The sequence below is a fragment of the Portunus trituberculatus genome, chromosome 42 (genome assembly GCF_017591435.1).
Source record: "Portunus trituberculatus isolate SZX2019 chromosome 42, ASM1759143v1, whole genome shotgun sequence".
NCBI classification, from domain to species: Eukaryota; Metazoa; Arthropoda; class Malacostraca; order Decapoda; family Portunidae; genus Portunus; species Portunus trituberculatus.
Window position 1 is genome coordinate 7,897,766 of NC_059296.1, and position 9,172 is coordinate 7,906,937.

The window sequence follows — 9,172 nt, forward strand, 5'->3', positions numbered from 1 at the left end:
GCTGTATCACTACCAAAGCGATCAGTAACACCAACATTAATACCAACACCACCAATAAAATTAAGATTACCTGTAACACCAAGAGAATTATCAACACCACCACCACTAAAAGAGTCCAGATAAGCTTTGACACCATCAGGATGATCACCAGCGCCAGCACTAACACCAACAGGAGGCAGAGGAGGAGGAGGAGCAGCAGCAGCAGGCGTGCCTAGTTCGTAAATATTATAATTGACCCTTGGCGCGTAATTACAGGAAGAAACGACAGCTTGCAACACCGAGTGGGTTCCGAACCGTGCGAGGCTGTGACTGTCAACCAAGCTCTGAAGTCAGCAGATGTCGACGCGGTAAAATGAAGGGAAGAAAAAAAAAAAGAAAAAGAAATGGAGTCAACCAGATGCGTGCGACGGAATAGAAAAATGAAACGCATAAGAACAGAATAGAATGAGGAATAAGACGAGGCAGTCACAGTGAGATGAGGCACTACAAAGCAAAAAGAGGAAGAGGAGGATGAATAATAAGACAGTGAGATGAAGGTGATAACAACAACAAGGACGAAAGGACGAGACAAATATCAGTGAATGCAAAGTGGGAAGATGAAAGACAAAAGGAGAAAGGGAAGGAAGAAAAAAGGACAGAGGGGGAAGAGGACGTGAGACTCATTTTTTCACTCCTGATTCAATGCATATATTATCATGTGTGAGTGACAGCCATCTCATACCCAAAGAGCACCAACACACACACACACACACACACACACACACACACACACACACACACACACACACACACACACACACACACACACACACACACGATTTATGCATACAATTATTTTTATTACAGTACAGTGAGGTGTAAACTGTAAATTTTGTTCTATCTAACCTCTCTCTCTCTCTCTCTCTCTCTCTCTCTCTCTCTCTGAATACTTAAACCTTTGCTTAAAATAACTTTTGGCCTGGAACAAGAAGTTGCTTTGAACTCAGAACGTAAACAAGAAATTAACGAGCCAATCACGCAAATCACTCGAGGCTTTGAGTCAACAGCACGGCATCGCCAGATCAGATGGAGCCAGAACACTCCCGAGAGGGAAGTTGATTAGAGAGATACAACGTCAAAAGCATCGTCAGAGGATCTGCCATGTATTGATTTTCTTTTGTGCTGAAGGTTTAACTGAAAGGATGAAAGAAATGAGTATTAAGAAGAAATACTCAAGCAATCTAAGATATCAAGAGCACACTAGGAAAATTATGGCATATACATCAAAACACCACTAATAGGATCTGTAAGTACTGATATTTTTTATTTTGATAGTTTAAGTGGAGTGATAGAGGAATACACATCAAAAGAAGATATTGAAATTATCTGAGATTCATAGAGCAGAATGAAAAAAAGGCATACATTGAATTATTGACATCAAAACATGATCAAAATATCTCAAGTATTGACTACCTGGCTGAAAATAAACTGCACCCAAAGCCCACCACGACTGTGCTCTCAGAACTTTGCAAAAACACCACGAAACTAACGAAAGGTGGCAAGATAAAGTAAATAAAAAAAGAGGAGTGAAATAATGAGAGAGCTCACTTTGAAATGAACGTAACGTGAACCCAACACCCACCTTACAACTTAGGGAAAAAATACAGAAAAGAAAAAAAAATATCACGAAACTAACCAAAGATGACAAGTTAAAATAAATATAGGAAAGCTGAATGAAATAATGGAAAAGGTCAAGCAAGAATGTAGCTCCAAACAGTAACACCTATGCACGCACCTGTAACATTCCACATAATACCCACAAAACGAAAAATACATCATAACACCACTAACAAACATTTCTCTCGTTCTCTCCTTTTTCGTATCGGTGAAATGTTACATCCGGAATGCCTCACAAAACCGAACCAGGACTAACTTACAACACAGTATCTATATCATGTTCTTTTGTGGCATATACTAAAACCCTTCTTTCTCTCGTGAACTCTGAAGCGGTAAGGTTAAAGGAGGGAAGAGTAGGTAGAAGTGTGCGTGGTGTGCATACAATGGTGAGCGACAGAGAGGTGACCCCAAAAATATAAAGGAGAAAAGATGAGGAGGAAAAGAGGATGGGTGGGAGATATGAAGAAAGGAGGAGGAATACGAGCGAGATGGAAAAAAAAAAATATTGTCGAGAGAGAGAGAGATAAAATGACGAGAGAGAGAGAGAGAGAGAGAGAGAGAGAGAGAGAGAGAGAGAGAGAGAGAGAGAGAGAGAGAGAGAGAGAGAGAGAGAGAGAGAGAGAGAGAGAGAGAGAGAGAGAGAGAGAGAGAGAGAGAGAGAGAGAGAGAGAGAGAGAGAGAGAGAGAGAGAGAGAGAGAGAGAGAGAGAGAGAGAGAGAGAGAGAGAGAGAGAGAGAGAGAGAGAGAGAGAGAGAGAGAGAGAGAGAGAGAGAGAGAGAGAGAGAGAGAGAGAGAGAGAGAGAGAGAGAGAGAGAGAGAGAGAGAGAGAGAGAGAGAGAGAGAGAGAGAGAGAGAGGAAAAATACACGAAAAATATAAGAAACGAGAAAATTCACCGAAAATAATAGAAGAAAAAAAAAAGAAGAAAAAAAGCCACTTGGCAAAAATGGATGGGCCAGATTACTGAGGAAAAAATATTCATACGTATTGAACAAAGGCGAAGACAAAAATTGACGAGAAAAAAAAAATAAATAAAAACTCCAAAAACGCTAAAAAAAAAAAAAAATATAAACAAAACATCGAGAAAAAAAAATGAAAGGAAAAAATATACAGAACGAAGTAAAAGCAAGAGAGAGAGAGAGAGAGAGAGAGAGAGAGAGAGAGAGAGAGAGAGAGAGAGAGAGAGAGAGAGAATAAGTGCGTGAAGTGGAAATGACGAAGCAAGAAGGAAAAGGGGGAAAGAGAGGGTCATTAAAAGAGAAAAAGAGAAACTGGAAAAAAAAAAAATATGCAGAATTTATGTTACCAAGGTGGAAAGGAAGGAGATGAGAAAGAGGGGAGGAAGGAAAAAAGGAAAGGGAAGGAAGGAAAGCGAAAAAAAAAAAATGGAAAGAAGGAAGGAAGAAAGGAAGAAAAAAAAAAAGAGAGGAAGGTGGGAAGAAGGAAGATGAAAGAAAAAAATAAAATAAGGGAAGGAAGAAGGAAGGAAGGAAGGAAGGAAGGACGGGAAGAAGAAAAAAAAGAAAGAAACAAAGAAAGAGAAATAGAGGGGAAAAAATAAACAAGACAGCAAGAATGAAAAAAGGCAAACAAGGAAAGGGAGACAGAAAATATAGAAAAGAATCAAACAAGAAGAAAATACGTAAAGAAGATGAAACAAAAAAAATGACAAGGACGAAATAAATAAAGAAGCATTATGAGAAGACCTTGCTGAAGACTCAAGGAGGAGGAAGAAGAGGAGAGAGATGAACGAGACATGGAAAGAATCAGAATAAGAAGAAACAGCACTGCAAGGAGGAGGAGGAGGAGGAGGAGGAGGAGGAGGAGGAGGAGGAGGAGGAGGAGGTAGAGGAACAAAGACGAATATAGTAAGAAGAAGAAGGAAGAGGAGGAGGAGGAGGAGGAGGAGGAGGAGGAAGAGGAGGAGGAGGAAGCAAGGAGGTAAGGAGGTAGGTAGGTAGGTAGGTAGGTAGGTGCATTAGAGGCCCACCAACAATAGAAGGGAAGGTCGTTAAGGAGGATAGAGCTGTGGCGGTTCAGGTTAATTGCTACATGCCTGCAGTTTCGCCAGACAGTCATCGGTGATTGGAAAGATGCAGGGGTGATATGCCGCCACTGGGAACGGCTACCTAAAGGGAGACTCCACTAGTGCCATGTCAGAAGGAGTGCCAGATCGGGGGCTGTTCCGGCAGGCTCAAGTGGAAGCAGTGTCCGTCGGTGTATTTCGAGGAGATCTGCGTGAGTGGTAGCGGCGGCAGTGGTGATGGTGGTAGTGGTGGTGACTACGGGTGCCAAGTAGCGAGTGTTCCCGGAAGCAGGCGCAGAAGGAGGCAAGGTGGTGGTATGGCATGGTAGTGAAAATACGTGGAAGTAAAAGAACGTACATCTTAATGGCCAGGTACGATAAGGAAGGACGAAGGAGGAGTGTAGGTACGTACGGTTTTAGTGCCTCCAGAAATTGTGTTGGGTAGAGAGCAGCAGCGAAGTAGGGAGCAGAATTAATGGGCAATGGAGGGTATTAGAGAGGGCAGGAATGGGGAGCGGTGAGGGGGGGAGAGAGGCAAGGGAAGAGGAAGGATCTTTAGTGGAAAGGTAAAAGTAGTATGGTATGGAATAGAACGGTGGGGAGAGAGAGAGAGAGAGAGAGAGAGAGAGAGAGAGAGAGAGAGAGAGAGAGAGAGAGAGAGAGAGAGAGAGAGAGAGAGAGAGAGAGAGAGAGAGAGAGAGAGAGAGAATATATAGATAGACGTGAATAGACATATCAAAACACAAAACTCAGGCCAATGTAAAGACTAAAAAAAAAAGAAAACTGCAGTAAAGAGAAAGGGAAGCAAATAATAGATAAGGGATAAAGGACGAGGCAAATGGAGATCTAAGAGAAAGAAGAAATGAAGAAAAGAGAATATTGAAGGAAAAGTGAATTGAAAGGAAGGAAAAGAGGGAGAAAAAAAATGAAACTAATGAAAGGAACGAAAAAAATAAGGAAAAGAAAAGTAAGATAAATAGAAGAAGAAGAAGAGGAGGAGGAGGAGGAGGAGGAGGAGGAGGAGGAGGAGAACAGATTTAAGGGAAGAAAGAGATAGATGAAGAGACATGGGAAGAAGAGAAAATAGAAAACGGAGTAGGAAGAGAAAGGCGAATATTGGAAAAATGGAATTGGAGTCAAAGGAAGGAAGGAAAGAAAAAAAAGAGAAAACGTAAATGAAGAACTAGACAGCAGAGACAAAGAAAAGAAGAGAAAAAGAAAATAAGAAAAAAAGTAAGATGAAGAAGAAAGAAAAGAAGAGGAAAGGGAATATTGGAGAGAAGGGGGGGTGGAAGAGGAGGCGAGGGGAGGGAGCAAAAAGGAGAGGGAAGGGAGCCATCTGTTGAGAGTGAGGTGCATTAAGGAGATTGAGGCCTTTGTGTGCCGCTCCTGCCATTATCTTCCGCTCTATCGCCAGTGATTCCGCCAGCTTTCGTGGGAGGGAAGGGGAAGGAGGCGAAAAGAAAAGGGAAGGGGGAAGAGAAAGAAAGGGAAGGAAAGGAGGAGATAGAGAGAGAAAAAAGAGAAAGAGAGAGAGAAGAGACACGTGACTGGTGCCAAAACGTGAGTTAATCCCCTCACACACACACACACACACACACACACACACACACACACACACACGCACGCTCGCACACACACACACACACACACACACACACACACACACACACACACACACACACACACGCACATGCATTTTAAGAGATGATCTCATAAAGAAGATGAAAGAAATTTTTTTTTACAAAAACAACAACAATCGATTACTAGACTCATGTTATATTTCTTTCGTCGTCCCTCGTAAATATTTAAAAAGACCTCGAAAAAATAAGCATCAGTGTTGTTATCAATATTTCGAAGGCGTTTTCATCACTGCTATCTGTCTGAGGAAGGGAAGACAAAGGTGAAGGCGTGGAGAAGCGTGAAGAAGAGAATGGGAAAAAAAGATAGGAAAGGAAGAATGGGTGAGAGAAAAGAAGGAAGGAGGAGCAGAATAGATAGCAAGAATGTTATAGTAAGAAAACATGCAATAAATGTAGAAGATGGAGAAGAGGGAGGAAGGAGAAGAAGGACTTGGAGTACAGAGATGTGAAAGAAGGGAAGGAAGAGAATAGAGGAAAGGAAGAAAAGAAAAGGGGGATGTGGGAAAAGAAGGAAAATATATCAAGTGTTGTTGTTGTTGAGGTAAGGTTAGGTTAGTGTGTGTGTGTGTGTGTGTGTGTGTGTGTGTGTGTGTGTGTGTGTGTGTGTGTGTGTGTGTGTGTGTGTGTGTGTGTGTGTTATATGTAGTGACCTATAGCCCCTGTAGATTTTACTTGAGGAGTATAGGAAGAGCTGTTCAGCTTCCACCCATTAGTGGCGCAGGCAATTTTATCTAAAGTGTTACCTAATATTAGGGCCCATATCACCACCCAAGCTCATCTTTGGTGTAACCACCTAGAACCTCGGTATCATGGTGACATGTAGGTAACTTTTAACCACTCGACAAATGGCAAAGTATCTAAGTGGTACGTGGTGGGATTCGAACCTACGCGTGGACGTCTGCCCGATCCCACGCTCACCACCTTATCCACTAGGGCAGGGGTTCTCAATCTGGGGTTCACGAATCCCCAAGGGTTCACAAGAAGATTTCCAGGGGTACTGAGATGGCTGATTTAATGCTACAGCCTTTGCAGAATACCTTTGCCTATTGAGTTAGTGTCAGTCACTAAATTAACATTATTATCGATGTCAAATTACTGTGGGTTCGGGTAGATGGTCCTATAACTCAGAGGGTTCTTGACGAGAAAAAAGGTTGAGAAGCCCTGATCTATAGTCTAAAGGCATAAACATTTCCTCCTACATTGCCCAGCCTACACCAATGAAAGATCCAAACACCCTAATTGGCAGCGTCCTTTCCCAGAAAATGAAAAACACCTCATTGGAAAATTACTTTTTTGAAAAATCTAGTATAGAAGAAAATAAAGAAATAATATATGATTTTTGGAAAATAGAGAACATAAAGTAAAAAGTTTGAATAATAATTAATCACAGCTACAGACCCAGACAAAACCCAAACCAAAACACATCAGGAAGTGCCGATATCCAGGCTATACTTCCGCCTATCAACTGAACTGAACTGAATACCATGTTCAGGCTATGGCAAGACAGAGCTTAGGAACACGGTGATGAAAACACTACAGCACCCTCGGACTATTTCTGTTTCGGCCGCTAATTTTCTTTTTTCTCATAAAGAAAACCGAACAAATATTGCTCTACTCATTCCTTGTGAAGAATTAACCTGTGCAGAAGCGAGGTGAAATGTGTGTTAAGGTTCCGTGCTGTATTTAAGTCTCTAGAAATGAAAGATCTTGGTACACCAGACAATTATGTTTTGCTCTATATATGATGTTAGTCGTATAAACTCAAGTAACTATAAAGAAATACCATGGTAAAATAAGAACAGAAAGATACTGAAAGGAGTAAAAGCATGGTAAATCAATAGATACATCGTAATACAGTGTTTAGAGACGACTGCCATGTACCGTGAGACGATGCTGACACACTCCTGAATTAATCCAACCTGCGAACTCTGAAAATGTGACAGTTTGGGTCCTCTCTTATTGACATTAATCAAAGTATTACGATTTATTCACAATGATGAAATATTACACTCAGACGGAACACGGGCCTGATGTGTTTGAGATGTGGCATTTTGTTATAGTACATTTCGCACTCTATAGCGACTGTTTAGGACCGAAAAACTATATCTATCGATTTTCAATCTTAAAGTAGGGGAAAATTACAAATATTGAAGCATTTCTTTTATAGTCCTCCTTGCTTCTCGAAAAGGTGCACGAACTTAGAAAAGGTTGAAGAACACTAAACTATACCCTGAGAAAAAAATACAGTAAAAGAGATAAGATAAAAATGACCAACATCTCTATTATTACGGAGGCTAAGAATAATACCAAGACTAATTAAGTAATTCAGAGATAACGAAACGAACGACGATCACGAGAGCTTCCACGATAACAGTGTGTATGATAAGATGTGATTCCAGATTCCTCGATAGCGCTCCGAGTTTCCAAGATAATATGCATTCCAGTTTCCTCGATAGCGATGCGAGTTTCCAAAACAACGATGCCATTCCATGATAAAGATGCCTTTCCAGTTTCCACGATAATAATGCGAGTTTCCACGATCAAGATGCAATTCCAGTTTCCACGGTAACGATGCGGGTTTCCACGATGTCGATGCGGTTCCAGTTCTCACGATGCGATTTCACGACACAATATTGAAGTCCACTTGCCTACACAGGTACTGGGACGAACCCTTTCACCCCGTAAGGGTCCACCCAGACCCTTGGGTGCGAGTAGAGTGACGCTGCCACCTTCCTGCGCCGCAATTGAAGTTCACTTGCCTACACCGGTACTGGGACGAACCCTTTCACCCCGTAAGGGTCCACCCACACCCTTAGGTGCGAGGAGAGTGGCGCTGCCACCTCACTGCGACGCAATTGAAGTTCACTTGCCTACACAGGTACTGAGACGAACCCTTTCACCCCGTAAGAGTTCACCCCAGACCCTTGAGTGCGAGGAGAGTGACGCTGCCACCTTACTGCGCCTCACACGGGTAGCCATGAGCAATGACCCGCCACACCACTCCCCAAACACTGTCAGTGAGTCCTTTTCACCCCGTAAAGGACCACTGGTATTGTCAGTGCCTGGTGCATGGCGCACAGCGTGCCCTCGTTCATGGCGAGTTGTTCAGCACGGTGTCATTATAAGCAGAGGTCCTGTACACACCACTCACCACCAGACTCTATGCAAGGAGCCCTTATCACCCCTTAAAGGCCCCTCACGGCATCATCTGGTGGACGGTAGACACGGCAGACTGCTTAAGGCGACACCTTGCCTAGTGTGAAGCGCTGCAAGTTGACGACAATCAGTGAGCTTGAAGCCGCAAGGGAAAATGAGTCCACGTTAACAATGGGATTCCACGACAGGTTGCGATTCCAGTGTCCACGGTAAAGATGTGTTTGTACAGGATAACGATCCATTTATCGAGGCTAACGGTGCGGCGATGGCGATGGCGAAATGATCCAAAGTATTATTACCTACACAGGTACTGGGACGAAACGTTTCACCCAGTCCGTGGTTATGAAAGCAGTGACGATGCAACCTTGCAATGCCTCACACGGGTGCCATGAGCAATGACCCGCCACACACCACTCCCCAAACACTGTCATGAAGTGAGTCCTTTTTACCTAACCTAATCTAACCTAACCTAACCTAACCTAACCTAACCTAACGTAAAGGACCACTGGTACTGTCAGTGCCTGGCTCATGGCGCACAGCGTGCCCTCGTTCATGGCGAGTTGTTCAGCCCGGTGTCATTATAAGCAGGGGACCCGTACACACCACTCACCATCATATTCTATGCAAGGAGCCCTTATCACCCCTTTAGGGCCCCTCACGGCACCATCCGGTGAGTGGTAGACATTGATCTC